Source organism: Cupressus sempervirens, chromosome 4, assembly GCF_028749045.1.
Source record: "Cupressus sempervirens isolate cs-2001-9-10 chromosome 4, ASM2874904v1, whole genome shotgun sequence".
Taxonomy (NCBI): Eukaryota; Viridiplantae; Streptophyta; class Pinopsida; order Cupressales; family Cupressaceae; genus Cupressus; species Cupressus sempervirens.
Genome location: NC_143121.1, coordinates 826,442,555 through 826,459,191, shown reverse-complemented (window position 1 = coordinate 826,459,191; position 16,637 = coordinate 826,442,555).

Genomic DNA, 16,637 nt, shown 5'->3' with positions numbered 1-16,637 from the left:
ATTAAAAAAATATAAAGTATGTATTTTAATAGTTGAGAAGATGTTGATTCAAAAGAAAAAATAGTAAATCATATCAAAAAAACTTGAAAAATATATGGTGCACTAGAGGAGAGAGTCCTCTTCCAAGATGTATAATTTTTGTTTAGGTTGGAAAAAAATTGTTATGAAAAATATGATAGGAGATGAAAACTATTTATTTTAATTGAGTTGGAATACGAATTGTATAATAGAAAAAATATAGGCTCAAAAATATTTTTTATTTTTATTGCACTAGCTATATATGTTATCTATAATATATTTTGAGATCAAAGGAAAAAAAGGTTTATTTGCATTTAGTTTTTTTATGGGAGCTAGATCCCTAATTTTCAACATTTTTTAGCATCTAAAAAAACATCTTTACAGATTAGAAAAATATATCAATTCTTATTGCAAATAATCATTAAAAATAATTATCCTAAACTTCATCCATTTCTACAAAATTTCATCACTTTACTTCATTTTCAAATTCTAAATAGTTTTACTTTTGTTAGCCTTTTCCTTTAAAAAATGGTGACACAAGTTTGTGTTTTTGCCGATCATTATGCGGTAAAATTCTTTTTTTATTGGTAGAAGGATCGAAGCCCAAATAATTTTTATTAAGAAAAAGAAAGGAAATATACAGACTTCTTTCTATGTGGGCACCAGTAAAAGAAAACCTCCTATCTTGTCTAGAACTTATGCAGTCCAACAAAAATGTCAAATTACATGAGTTATTCACCATCCTAGTCCAACAAACAAAAATTGATAACTAAAGGCTATCATTGTATATCCAAAATTTTAAACAATTCTATTAGCTATATATAATAACTACCTAATTGATCATAAACAGAGTATTAATAAGAGTTTATCACAATTTAGCTCCTCTCTCTTTTTTACAACTTGGTTAAGTACTTACAATAAAACTTATTCTAATTTTGAGAGTATAGATGCTTTACCTTCGACAACTTGTTCATTTCTATCTCTAGATCCAAGTGCTTCCTCTCATTACTAAAGAATATTGTTGCTACTGTATTCAAAATGCTCAAACTCACTTAATCATATGTTAGCAAGCAAGTATCCACATTCTTGTACTGAACCATATATACTAGTGATTCCTTCTCGATTACTTTCATAAAATGAGTCACCTACATTTAAAGGAAACAAATACCTATTATTTCAAATAGCTACAACTGTATTGAAAATTCTTGAAGAAAATTCAATCACATGTTTGCAAGTAAAACCACCATAGCTAAGAATATTTCATACCAATTTATCCATAGAAGGATGATATGAATTAATTGTTAACCATATAATTCAAGTATAGTTTTAAATTCACATCTTTGCACAAAAGTGAAAGGTTTTCGATAATCAAAATACCAGAATAGCAACAGATAACCATCAAAGATTACCTACAAAGTTTTCCAAGTTCCTTAAAATGACATTTTAAAAGAATTAAGAAACTATTTACAAGCCTTTGTCATTCTCTATGTTAATTTTCTTTAGCCATGCAAATTAAATCCAAAGAACTCAATGATTAAGAAGAAGAGAAACTAAAGAAAATGAGGGTATATTTATCATTAGTTTATGAGTACTAATGCTAGTTCCATCTATCTAGAGTTTCATTTTCACAAGAATGACTATAGTGGAGGGGTATCACTACCCACAACCATATGAAATATCCCTTTAATCTTGCAATAATAATAAAAGTAATCATTATGAAAACTATCTATGAAGAACCAATGTTTAACCAGAAAAAGATTGATTACCCAACTTCTAATTTAGAATGACTATGTATATTTAAACACTAGTATTATCAAAGTCTTAAGAGCTTATCATGGAGACCAAAAGGTCATCACAAAGTTACAAAAAATCATCCTTATAAAGCTTAAAATTTAAGAGTGGATGTTGTTTTAATCCATAAGAGAAACCTATTTACCAAATAACAAAAAATAAGTTCTACAAAATTAGCTTTGAAGGTGAATTTCTTCTCTTAGATCTACAATTGTATTAGTATTAATTGTGTCCTAAGAAATGCCCTCAACTTTGATATAGGCTTCCAAGTAGTCTTCCTCAACAGGGTTGTAGACATAAAATAAAATTATAAGGAATTTCATATTTGTCCCCAAGGAGGCCCATTGGGCCCAAAATCCCTCTAAGTCTTCAGAGAACATGATAGGATAAGTAGGAATTGGTTGGTTATAGAGATTGAAGACCCTATAATTAGCAAGCCAAGGGATAGTCAGTTCATCCCCAACATCAACAAAGACGCTATCCAAATCCACTTAAATATCATCTATGGAAAGTTCCCTAAAGAGCCTAGCATAGTTAAGATGTTGGGGTTAGCTTGAAAATGGACATTGTAATTTACAAATGGATCTCCAAGACTCTCGCGGATGGCCCTCCTAATAACCTTGTTTTGAAATGCTATAATTTGGCAGGTTTTGTCCATAGTTATCTTGATGTCAAAGGCCATTTGTCTATTAGGACTCTATAGCTTAATTAGAGTTTCCATGGTCAACAAGATAATACTATAAGCAAATAAAACCCAATTCAAAGAGAAGACATAAATAGACTCTAACCATCTATCATGATAAGTTTAATTGCTAAGAGATATTGATGCATGCTAGAGATCAAAAATCATTTAATCCAGATGAAGAGCCATCATATATGAATGAGGAGAGTTAAATGTAAAGTATAATCATAAGTACCTTGAGGTATGAGAGAGTTGAAAAGATAACCTAGGACAAAATTAATGATAGCAAGGATGGAAGTGGCATCAGATAAACAATGGTACAAGTAAAACAAATCTTTTCAAATCTTTACTTGCCTTATTCATTAATGATGGATGTGAGATGCAAGATGCAGGTGTCCTACCAGCCCTTATGTTGTCTTCTTAAACTAATTTTTAAATATTGATATTGTATGATGTTAGTAGATTAATTTATGCAATGCTACCTAATGTAAGGTTCTCTATTATAACCTCATCAACCCCTTTAGTGGCCAATTCATCTACTATTTAGTCACCATCCCTATATATATGGTTAATGGTGGTTTATTTAAAACTATTTATAATAACCCTTGCTAATAGAGAATCAAGTTTCCAATATGGCATGACACCCTTATGAAGTGCATTAATAATAATTGTTGAATCCCCTTCAATCACAATATTTTCTATACTTAATTGTGAGCTAAGTAATAGTCCTTCAATTAAGGTTGAAAGTTCATCTTAATTATTAGAGGCCACCCCAATAGGTTTAGCCTTACAAGCCACTTTATTCCCTTCACTATCATAAATGCAAGATCCAATTCTTGCAATACCAGGGTCTCCTAGCAAAGGCTCATCAAAATTCAATTTAAACTAGCATAATTTAGGTGGTTCTCGTACACATTTCTTCCTTGCATTTTTTCCTTTGACAACCCCTATTCATATAAGGGAGGACTCTTCAATCCCAACCATTACAATCTTATTTTCTCATCCCAAGAGATCAATTTAGGCAGATCCCATGCACATTTCCTCCTTGTATCACTTCCTTTGACACTCTTTATCCATAGAAGGGAGGACTCTTCAATCCCGACAATTTCAAGTTTATTTTCTCATCCTAAGAGGTCATTTTAATGTCATTTCCAATCTATGAAATCTGGTTATTGATATTTTTAATGATTATCTTTTTATGGTTAATTTCTTGCTACTTATTTTTGTTCTCTTAAAATTGTATCCATTTATTTATTTTCACAATTCCCTTATAATAATTGAGGGGGTCATAATCCATTAGCCTTTAAAAACACAACACTTTTTAGGATTGGCCAAGCCTCAAACATACTAAGAATGGTCAAAGGTAAGACTATGTTTAGTTGCAACTTATCAAGCAACCATATCCAATATGATTAGAATACTCACATTTAAGAAAGATATGCTCAACATTTTCTTCAGCTTGCTCACATAGTGGACATCTACTATGTCCTTCAAAATGTATTCACTTGAGCTTGTCAAATATTAAAATTTTGTTCTGAAGGGTGAGCCAAGAGAGGGTTCCTTCTTTTGAAATACATAGTCTATCCTAACATAACAACATGTGAATTTGTGTTTTAGACCCAAGCTTTTTGTTGCAAAGATAGGTGTATCCATCTCTAATATTGTATTCACCAGCTTTGGAGCCATCCTAGGCCAGTGCATATGATCTTAAGTTGAAATAAATCGCCCTTTCCTTAAGGATCCTTTCATGGACGTGCCTTTTATTATCTAGAAAATTAATGCCATTGAAGTATTTCCACCTCCACCCTAATGATAATCTATCATTTGGTATATCTATATAATCCCTCACGTGAGTCCCCAATAAGGACTCCAAAAGATGTCAAGCAGTGTTTAAGCATGTTAATTCAAAAATAACCTTATATCCACCCCAAGAATCTGACCACAAAAAGGCCCTCTGCCCATCCCCAAGATTTTAAGTTAATTTCTCTTAGATAATATTTTTATAATCTAACATAGAGTTCTAAATTCTAGAGCCTTATAGGGGAATCCTAGTCCATGGAGGATAGTTTGAACAATATTTTTTAAGTATTTTTGATTGAAAAATCTATCCCATTTTAGGTGTGGGTTTTATAACATTATTTGAGTGAGTTTAGCTCGAAGGGCTTTACCTTGGTCCTAAATATTCTTGATCCCGAAACCCCCTCTTCTTTGGGTCTGCAAATTTTTTCCCATGCTAGAAAAGAAAAAATATTTTTATCAGTTGAGCCTTGCCAAAAGAGGGTCTAAGAAATATAGTCAAGGTTTCCTTTTTCACAATAGGAAGATCTAAACATGAGAGTTGAAAGATAGGAAGGGAAGTGAGAACAAATTTAAGCATAATTGTTTTTTTTGCCTAGGAAAGCCATTTACCTTTCCAAGAATTGATCCTTGATTTAACTCTTTCTATTAGGTCATCCCAAAGTTTGGGTGATATTACCTCAGAGTCTAGAGGCAAGCCTAAATATTTGCATAGCAAATTCCCTTCTTAAAATTCATAAATTAACATATTTCATTTTTTTTTGTATTCAGATTGGCATTAAAGAAGAAAATCTCATACTTGTCTTGATTAATGGCTTGGCCAGAATTCCCTAAGTACATATCCAAGATTGCTCAGCCTCATCTTCCTAAACATCCCTCTGCTCGTATAACATTATATAATCAACAAATTATTGACGGGTAGTAGGATCCACATTGTTGGTTATGCTTAATCCTCTTAGAAAGCCCACATTTCTAAGATTGGTTAGTAATCTCCCTAGGGTTTCTGCCATTATTATAAAGAAGAAAGGAGAAATTGGATCCCCTTTCCTAAGTCCTCTACAAATAGACAAAATAATATTCTAGAGACTTTTTGAGTAGGATTGAAATCTTAGGGGTAGAAATGCATTCAAAGATTAAATTAATCTAGGGCTTAGAGAACCCAAAAACTTCTAGGCATTTATAGAGAAAATTCCAATCAACTTTGTCATAAGTTTTACTGACACCCAACTTTAAAAGCATCCTTGAATTACCATTTTTTTATGGGATGAATAACCTCTTCAGCTATTAATATACCATCATAAATTGACCTACTTGGGACAAACCCTTTCTGCTACTCACTTATAATGGAAGGGATAATTTTTTGGAGTCTATTTGTAATTTTTTTTGTCATTTAATTGTATGGCATGTTACACAATGCAATAGGCCTAAATTCATTATAGCTTTCAATTTTATATTTTTTAGGAATAAGGGCAACAAAGGCATTGGTTGTCTCTTTAAGTAAGCTACTAGAATTTCTTATTACTTCTAGCGCCCAAGTAATAACATCTCCCATATAATACCATCATTTTTGTTATCCAGGGTTTTAAAACCCTAAGTATTACCCCTTCCAAAGTTTAAAATTAAAATACTTTCAAGGTAAAAGTATTATTAATTATTTTGCATTATATTTAATTATTTGAATAATTAAATATTAATACATGAAAAATAAATAATATCAAATTATTTTAAGGTAATATGAATTCTCACATAATTAATTCTAGAAATAATTAATTATTACTATTTTAATGTGACCGTGAAAGTAAAATTGATAAGTGGGGTAAAATAAAGTTAAAAAAAAGAGAAAGAAGTTGAAATAATTAATTTTTTAAAAGGATTAATTATTAGGCATTTTGTGGAAAGTTTGTATGGGAAGGGATTCTTGGGAAATATGAAAAATGTGATAAATAATGTAAAATAATCAATTCTTTGATAGAATTAATTATTGAGATTAGTGAAAGGGAGTTATGGTAGTTGGGGAAACTACTCGGGTAGGGTTCTTTAAAAAGTATGAAATTCTATTGTAACATGGTTCCTCCCATTTTGAAGAGGTTTGCACTTCTGAAGGAAAGGGAAGAGAATTTAGGTTTTCAATTTTGTATTACAGAAAGTTCATCTCTCCATAGACTACTGAGTCAGAACTATTTTTGCCTAAGTATTCTATGCTTTAAAACTTTGAATATATTTTCTAAAGTTGTGGCAAAGTATCTAAAATCTACATTTTTATATGTTATGTTAAACTTTTGGGAGTAGATACTATTGTTTACTCTACTGTGATTCATGTTCTTGTGGATATTAATTGCATGTGAAAGATTAGCTTTCATTTATTGCATATTGGAAACGTGTTTGGAGTTTAAAGGTTTTGAGGGAGGAAGTTAAAATTGTCCATCTATTTCTTATTTTAATATTTAGTCATGTTGATGAATGGATGTCAGTATTCCTTCATTGCCTTCTAGGTTAAAGGCATAACCAGAAAATCATTTATTGCAAATCAAAAGGAGGGAGTTGTAGCTTCATTTCAAAATTTAGAGAGCACTTGACAAGATAATTGCAAGTGACTCTATTGTTAGTTTTAGAGTTTGTCTTTCTTTTTGGGTATTCAAGAGTCATTTGTGAAAGTGTTTTTGAGAGGACAAACCTGTTTATTGACAATTTTGGCAACTCCGTTGGGGAAATTAAAGTGCCTTGTGCATTTGATTCCTTATATTTTGAAGTGCCTCCCCTAGGATGGAGGTTGGCGGCTCTATTGAAGATGAATACCATAAGGTATTTCAAAGATATTCAGAAATCTTGAATGATTGGATTCCTGCAAGAAATGAAGATGATGTAAACGTGTTTATTTTTATTCCTCCATTTAGAGAAAATTCAATCCAAGAAATTATAGAGGACGTGGTAAAGTGAGTAGCATTTTAAAAATATTTTTAGGGTGCTATCCTCATCCAAAGAAGATTTCTTGTGAAAGAGCCAGAAAAAGTGCAGGAGATGTGTGAAGAAAAAGAAATTGGTGAAGTGATGCATGAACAAGAAAAAAACTCTCGAAGAAGACTCCGAGAACAATCAAGAGGAAGAAAAAGATTCACATATTTCTCAGCCTCCTGCAAATCTTTTCCACTATCTTCCTTTGGAGGAATCAATGCAACAATTTTCAGTGGAAACATCACATGAGCAATCAAGAGTTCAAGAAATTCAAGGTATGGAGACCTTTATTGGCATGTCATCTACCTCTGTGAAAGATGCTGATTTGAAAAATGTAGAAGGAGATTGTAATTCTTTATTTATTTTTTCCTCCCATACATATATCTTTCATAGATGAGATGAGCTTTAATTTGACCATGTTACTTTCCCTTCAACCAAATATGCATTCATCTTTCCAAAAATTGATTTGGAAAGGCTCATACTTTCTCCAGCCTGTAAATGGTCACAATTTGTTTTTAGGGTTTTCCCTTCTCCATTGTAAATAACTGCCCCTTTCTTTTGCAATTTTGGCTTGGTTATTTTTGTTTTGTTTGCTTTGTTGTTTCAATAAAGGCTTTGTCAGCATTGAGCCTTCTCCCTTTCCTTGAGGTAATCCATACTCTAGGAAGTTTCAAGAAATAAAGGCCCTCCCATTGATTGATCACATCCCATGCCCATCCAGTTTCACTATCCAAAAAGATTCAAATTCTTTGATTAAATTGTTTCTGAGAGACATATGTAAAAATATAATGATTTCTCAGTGAAAAGCATCTGGTGACATGTGAGTTAAAGAAATTGTGGAAATATTTCAGTTAGATAAGATGATTCCTTTTGCTAAAGTCACAGAAATATTTTTCAAAGTGGCTTTTCAAATATTGATGCACACAAGCTCTAGAATGTATTTTCGTTGGCGAGAAGTTAGGGTGTTACAAAAAATGATTCATGGTGGGCGTAGTATTGTTGATATTGCTCATGAATTTTCTATGAGTGGAGGAAATCTATAGGATTCAACTTAAAAGCATATATGAGAAACTACAGGAAATTTGCTGCTGAAATGGTTCATATTTGACTTCTGGAATTTAGGCAAAAGTTGTTCAAATTAGGGTGAAGCATGGGATCATATCTGATAGCATACACTAGCATGGGTGTTCTTGGTGTAGCTTCATGTGTTGAAAACTTTCAAAGATATAGTTGATGCTTTGCACTAGTGAAACTGGGAAAAATGCAAATGAATATATTGGCAAAGTGCCCGCAAAATGTGGATGATGAATTGAGAGGCTGCCTGCATTTTTTTTAATTCCTGTTAATTTTTTAAAAAGAGGTCATCCCTAATATGCAAGCAGTAAATATGGAAGCATGCCTTGTGGTCATGGTTAGTCCAAGTGGTTTACAAAGAAGGTACACTGGCAAAGATCGTAAAGAATGAACCATAAGAGGTGACCCTGATAAATGGTTTGCGGGCGCCTTTGAATATGTAGGTCCACTATTTTTCATTTTTAGCTCATGTTGATATCAACCAGATATATGCATTTTTTGAGCTACATCTACCAAACATGATTCTCATGCATGGCGAGGCAAATGATGTGGGATGCCTTAAATAGAAGCTACTCTCTCAGTTTGTAGACCTAAATCTAATGGTTTTGTCACCAAAACAAGGGTCAGGTTGTAGAGATGATGAATTTCTACGAGGAGAATCATAACTATGGGAAATTCAAATTTTTGTTTTTGTTATAGCTGGTCATTCCAAACGTGTAAGAAATACTTTTTGAAGCATGTCCCAGATTGTGCACATAGTTGTAACTATATGATTAGTAATATAATTATTGCAACCAAGCACAAATATGTCCAATGCATATAGCAGTGCACCACCAATTCAAGGAATCAATCCTTCACTAAGAAGATTGTGACAACAATGGATATTGCTCAGAATTTCCCTAATATTTTGATTGTTTCATTATCATATTAATCTATGCTTTCATCTCCATGATTGTTTTTAATAGAGCTATTGCACCTGGTGTTTTAGATTCAGAGATTTTTGGATGCCAGACCCTGCAGTATGTGTCGTGAATGATTTGCGCTTGGGATTCACCAATATAAATGTTACCTAAGCAAGGAGAAATAATTTGGGGGAGTTTTGATTGGTCACCCGAAGAAAGATGTGATATCTTTCCATAGAAAAGTAAATCTAGTGCATCACACATATGTAAGGAGCATAGCTCAAACAAATCATTTGCAAAAGAGGAGGGTCCTAGAGAAAAATGTCAAGTCCACTATGGCTGGATCCTTTCTTTTGGTAAGGAGGCATCAAAACAGTCATTATCACAACTAACAATGGTTGAGACGTCTATTTCTACACACTGTCAAGATTTTTGTCTACAACGATGTTGTAGCAGCCTTACCAAGTAGTACAATGGGTAAACTTCATGGGTGTGTGTTGATCACTGGCATTGGAACTATAGCTTAAATGGTTTTACAAAAGGTGGCAGATGAAAAACCAATTTCATAACTTTCCAAAGCATCTTTCCTGGTTGCAATAATATGGAAGCTATAATCTACAAATTCTATAATAATTTTTTGTTCAAGCCACACATTGGGAAATTATTACCCTAAGTTTATCTGGTGCAGCTGCAAATCCTTTTATCCTCTCCACAATCTTCATTCTGATTGTGTAGATATTACAAGCATATGATATGCGAACATTGAGTCCATCTTCTACATGAGGAAGCCCTCATGATCATGATGATCACTATTTACAGAAAAATTGTTATAAAATTTGTCAAGAATATGTTGTCATGAAAGGAGGACATCTATCATAGATGATAATTCGAACAGAACCACCTAGGTGTTAGTTGCCTTATTGACATAATTGGGGAATATCCTATCAACAAAGCAGATTAGAAGGCATAACTTGAAAGAGAATGGTAATTGATAGAGATTTGCCACTAGCTCACAAATGTTTATGGTCTGCATTCACCCAATATGTAACTTACCTATCATACAGATATCCATGTAGCTACATTATTTTGTGAGTTGAATTGCATAGAGGATATTGGGTTCACAAATACAATATAGTCTCAATTGACCGAATAAGCATCTCTTATAAATCACTCAACTGAAGGTAAGTACACTTTAAAATCATAGATGTTGGAAGCAAATGTTGGGAACAACCCTAACTATTATCAGTAACTTGAGGTGATCATAAAAGAATTGGGAAATGGTAAAAGCAACTTCATTCGTGTGTGCACAATTAAAAAATAAAGATCATTAGCTACAGTTGTAAAGGTAGGTGCAATCAACGCTGCCACATAATATTTTTCTCAGTGTGCACAAGACAATGAATAAACCAAAGTCAAAAAGTGCTCAAAAGAGAAGAGTTTCAAATAAATGGTTAGCCGCTCAGGCATGCTAGTGGTTTATGAGGTTAAGGTGAATCCTCCACGTCAAGTTGCATGCAAATTTTGAAGTTGAAGAAAAGCAATGAATAGGGTTCTTTCATGGTCATATTTGTTTGAATGACAAAAGTGTCAATGACTCTATGGCCCAAAGGATAGACATTGGATTGCAGCATTGAAGCGAAAGCCAAAGATTCTGGGGTTCTCTGCATCCTGTCACACAAAGCAGCCCCTAGAGAGAGCCATAGTTACCCAGGGTTTTGAAACCCAAAGTATTACCCCTTCCAAAGTTTAAAATTAAAATACTTTCAAGGTAAAAGTATTATTAATTATTTTGCATTATATTTAATTATTAAAATAATTAAATATTACTACATGCAAAATAATTTATATCAAACTATTTTAAGGTAATATGAATTCTCACATAATTAATTCTAGAAACAATTAATTATTACTATTTTAATGTGATCGTGAAAGTAAAATTGATAAGTGGGATAAAATAAAGTAAAAAAAAGAGAAAGAAGTTGAAATAATTAATTCTTTAAAAGGATTAATTATTAGGCATTTTGTGGAAAGTTTGTACGAGAAGGGATTCTTGGGAAATATGACAAATGTGAGAAATAATGTAAAATAATTAATTCTTTAATAGAATTAATTATTGAGATTAGTGAAAGGGAGTTATGGTAGTTGGGGAAACTACTTAGGTAGGGTTCTTTAAAAAGTATGAAATTCTATTGTAACATGGTTCCTCCCATTTTGAAGAGGTTTGCACTTCTGAAGGAAAGGGAAGAGAATTTAGGTTTTCAATTTTGTATTAGAGAAAGTTTGTCTCTCTATAGACTACTGAGTTAGAACTATTTTTGCCTAAGTATTCTATGCTTTAAAACTTTGAATATATTTTCTAAAGTTGTGGCAAAGTATATAAAATTCTACAGTTTTATATGTTATGTTAAATTTTCTGGAGTAGATATTATTGTTTACTCTACTATGATTCATGTTCTTGTGGATATTAATTGCATGTGAAAGATTAGCTTTCCTTTATTGCATATTGGAAACGTGTTTGGAGTTTAAAGGTTTCGAGGGAGGAAGTTAAAATTTTCCATCTATTTCTTATTTTAATATTTAGTCATGTTGATGAATGGATGTCAGTATTCCTTCATTGCCTTCTAGGTTAAAGGCATAACCAGAAAATCATTTATTGCAAATCAAAAGGAGGGAGTTGTAGCTTCATTTCAAAATTTAGAGAGCACTTGACAAGATAATTGCAAGTGACTCTATTGTTAGTTTTAGAGTTTGTCTTTCTTTTTGGGTATTCAAGAGTCATTTGTGAAAGTGTTTTTGAGAGGACAAACCTGTTTACTAAAAATTTCTAAAAAAATGAGTAGGGAACCCATTCAATCCTAGGGATTTATCCAAGCTCATCTGAAAATGTGCACATGCAATTTCTTCCTTGGTAAATTTTTCCATTAATGCCATATTTTGGGATAATTCAATTAATTTATGTATGCTTGTCACTAATTTATTTTGGATCATGAATTGGGATCCTTACTATTTATTAAGAATATTTGTAAAAACATCAATTGTCTCAGAAGCAATAGATGAAGGATCTTCCAAAAGTTTACTCTCCTTGTTTCTTATTTTGTAATTTTGTTAATAGATATCCTCTACTTAGTGCTATTATGAAAAAAACTCATTATTTGTATATCCTTCATCTAGACAAGTCTCACAAGACTTCTACCTCTAAAATGTTTCTTCTTTAGCCAAAAATCCTTCATATTTTGACATTAATTCCTTTTCTCTTAAATACAAATATTCATTCATTCTCGATTTTAGTACTTCTAAATTATTTTCTTCTAATTTTTTTTCCAAGTCTATTTTATGGATTCAAAGATATTCTTAAAGTGCTCTTTATTCTATTGAAGTAAATTGAATTTAATAATTTTAATTTTTTAACTACTTGATATAATTTAGAATGAGAGACCACAACCTCATTCCACCATTCCTCAATATTAGCAATTAAATAATCATCCTTAAGCCACATTCCTTCAAATTTGAAAGGATGTTATTTAGGGCCCCTACAAACATAATTGTTAGCAAGATCAAAATTTGGTTTGAGCTTGAGAATGATAACATTTTTTATTCCTAGGTTGAATTAAATTGAGTAATGCTCCCATGAAGGAAGAACTTGTCCAATTTTTCATCTATGTAGCTAAAGCCTTTCCTTTTATTGTTCTAGGGAAAGGTCATGTCTTAGGTTTTTATTTCCATTTAAATCAATAATTATTAGCTCGATCACAAAAATTATTGGTAGGTTGGGAAATATTTTGACATCTCCAAATGTTTCATAGTTATTTAAGATAGCATAAAAATGCCCCCTATAATACCAAAGTAATCAGGGGTTATCTTCACATATTGTGTAATTTTAGACCAAATTCTTCTTTTTTTCATAATTATGAATCGAGTCATATGTTAGTACTAAAGGATTAGATTACTAAGAGGGGGTGAATTACTAATCAACCAAATAATCAACTTTCAACCTGTAAACCTTTATCTCAAAAAAAAACTTAATAGTAGCATGAAAAAACATTCAACACACAAACCTATCCCCAAGATTAACACAAAGATTATAGTATTGCGAAAACCTAACTTGGGTGAAAACTATGGTGGGGATTAGTACCCACAAATTGTGAACCCTTATAAAGTATGCCCAAGTAGGAGCTTAACCCTCTTAGGAATTACAAAGACATTGTTTGATGCCACCATGTTGGGGATTTACCTTTATCCTTGTTAAGATTATTTCCCTAGTATGAGTATCATAGTTAAAGGAATTCAAACACTAATTAAGGTGACACCCTATTAAAGGATTTACAACAATAGAGACCTGTTAGGATCTATCCAATTAAGGGATTTTTATTGTTGTAACTATCAAAGAACAACACAAAGAATTGTATGTAGAACAACACTACCTCTACTTGATCAAATCCAGTTAAGCTCAAATATGCTTAACTTTCTCCATGGTTTGATCAGACCGTACACTTATTTTCCATACTTTCTTGAACATGATCAATGATAACAAAATATTTAGCCTTTACCATTATATATTGGACTTTCAAGTCCACCACCTTACAAGCCCCTTAATTTGGAATCAATATGTATTCCAAATATCTCACTTAGATCCAACTACCATAAGAAAAATATTAAACCATGAAACACATTTGCATGATCACACACGTTAACCCTAAAGACAACCTTAGTATTGTCTATTAGTGCAAAATACTTAGTCATTTACTAGGTAGAGTTGATCGGTCAATACTGCAAGCAAGCCACAATAGAGGTCAAGCCATACAATATAGAAGTTTACAAGTTTAATGTGTGTCAAGGCATACATGGTTGCTAAGAACATAAGTGTCACCAAGCATTTAGTTTTTGCTAAGCAACTTGAGGGCAACACATCATATCAGTTGAGTACCTTTTAAGCTAAGTAGTTCAGAGTTGAAATAGTTCAAGATGAGAGATAACACAAAGAAAAAAGCATAGTCGAGCATCAAGTGGTATATGTGTCAAGTAATACATTTTTTGTATCTGAGTTTGGAATGATATTAAATCCTGTGTAAACCATTTTTGTCGAACTGGAAACATATTTCTATGTTTGATAAGAGAATCATGGAGGTAATTACGCTTCATTAATCCCTATGTTGTATCATCAACCAATTAGAAAATTTGAAGGATTAAGAGTTAAAAAGAGTGAATCCCAAGCATTTATCAAGATCTAGAAGTGTTTTTAGATGAATATAAAGAAAGGGTTTAAGACACAATTTTGAGTTGTTGAAGTTGTTAGATAGACGATTGCGAAGTTGAAGGTGAATCAGAGGACTAAGGCGACCAAGCAGTGCAGAGAGGAGATATTCCATGTAAGTCACATTGAGGTGATTACATATTGGAAAGAGAATATTTTTCATTAATAGTCAAGTGCAAACTGAAGGATCATGGTACCGATTACATTCTAGCCAGTGTGTCAGGTGAATCTCTTAACATAGTGGTCCGAACAGGCCTATTGTAAATCCCCTAATAGAGTTCTCACTTTATTGTGATGTAAAAATCCTTTAATCAAGGTAAACTTAAAAATCTTATTAGCTTTTAACAAAACATACCCCTCATAGGGTAGATCATCACAAGCAATCAAAATTGTAGTCCTAATTGGCACACTTTATTGCTACAGTAGTGAAGTTTTTGTAGCTGCCATCCCCACCATACTTTTACCTTCACCTTGGAGGGTTTTTGCATTACCATATCTTGTGTTATGTGTTGATCAATTGTTTATGTGTTTTATTCATTTCATTAGATGTTAGATCGGATTTGGCGTATTATCACATGATGACAAATAGTTAAGGTTAAAGTTGAGATGTGTGGTGAATTAAGTTTGGATAAGGTTTATATTTAAGGTGGTAAAAGTTCAGAGATCCTGATTCACCCCCCTCCCGCCTCACTCAGCATGTTACTTTCCTATTAGATCAAAATAATTAGTATCAGAGCATAGTTCTCTAAGAAAGAAGTCTAACCACTTGAGAGTCAAAGATCTTGGAGATAGAAGACTACAAACTAGGAAAGGTGATTGAGAATCAAAATATCTATTTGAAGCTTACATATGAACAAGTTAAGGCTGTAAAGGAGGAAGTGGAGAAATCCTTGAAAATAGGGAAGGAGATGGCAATTCAGCAACATGACACACAATATCAAGAAGAGAGAATTTAAGACATATGTGATGAAGGAAGATCCAATGAAACTGATGCAACAATAGTAGATCTATTGGAGAGGAACATCATCTTGAATGAAGAAATAAGATCATTGAAAAGAGAACAAAGAAATGCAAAGCCAAAGGGAAAGAAACCTACATGCTATCACTATAGAAAATTAAGTCATACAACAAATGTTTGTAGAAGTAAAACTGGTAAGTCCAATCCTAAGCCTGAATTCAATGGATATTGTTTTTATTGCAATAAGTATGGACATCAAGAATATGAGTGTAGTTCAAAAATACCAATTACATCTAGATTTGAAGGTTACTATCACACATGTCAGAAGTATGGTCACAAGTGTAGATCTAGTGCAAAACACAATTAGACACCTAAAGGTCAAGGTAATGCAACTAGGAAAGGTAATGCAATACATTAAGATTATAATATTTGGGTCAATTGTCAGTAATGTGGAAAGTATGGACATGTTGTAGAAAATTATGCAAGGTTACATCTTAGAGGAAGATCAGGGAACTAAAGAAACTTTGGTCCAATATGTTTTAACTGTTAGAAAGTCGGTCACCTGAGCAAAGATTGTATGAACTGAGCACCAACATTCAATAACAAAGAGAAAAATGGAAAAGAAAAGGTTAATGTTGAAGATGTGAGAAGGCAAATGAATCAAACCTGGAAGAATATTTTTGAAGGAGATGGCAGTGCAAATGACGAACTTGTAATCACCCAATCCAATGGATTAGGTGATTCCCCCACCTCAAACTAAATAAAGAGGTATGTGTGGAATTGTATTTCAACTTGCTAAATCATATATCAGTTCCTAATATTGAATGCACAAAAGTCCAAAAAAACATATGATTAGATGCATCAAGGTATATTTGAAGTGTGAAATGAGTAATGTGTACATAGATGTCAAGTTAAAAGGCCTGTAGTGGCCTAGTATCAATATAGGAGAATGAAATCGTTAAGTGGTTGAGATAAGATTGTTAGTATCGACCAGGTCATGGTATCGAATGAGTGGAATAGAAGGATATTAGAAATAGGGAATACTGAGAGGGAGGGAGGGGGGTGGGGGGCGGGGGGTGAATCGGTATTTTACAAACTTTAGCCCAAAATTGGATATTATTAATTGCCTTGTAACATGCATATGCAAGTAAGCTAACAATGCTAAATAGTAAGATTAATCATACACAAAGAGAACTCATAACACCATATTTG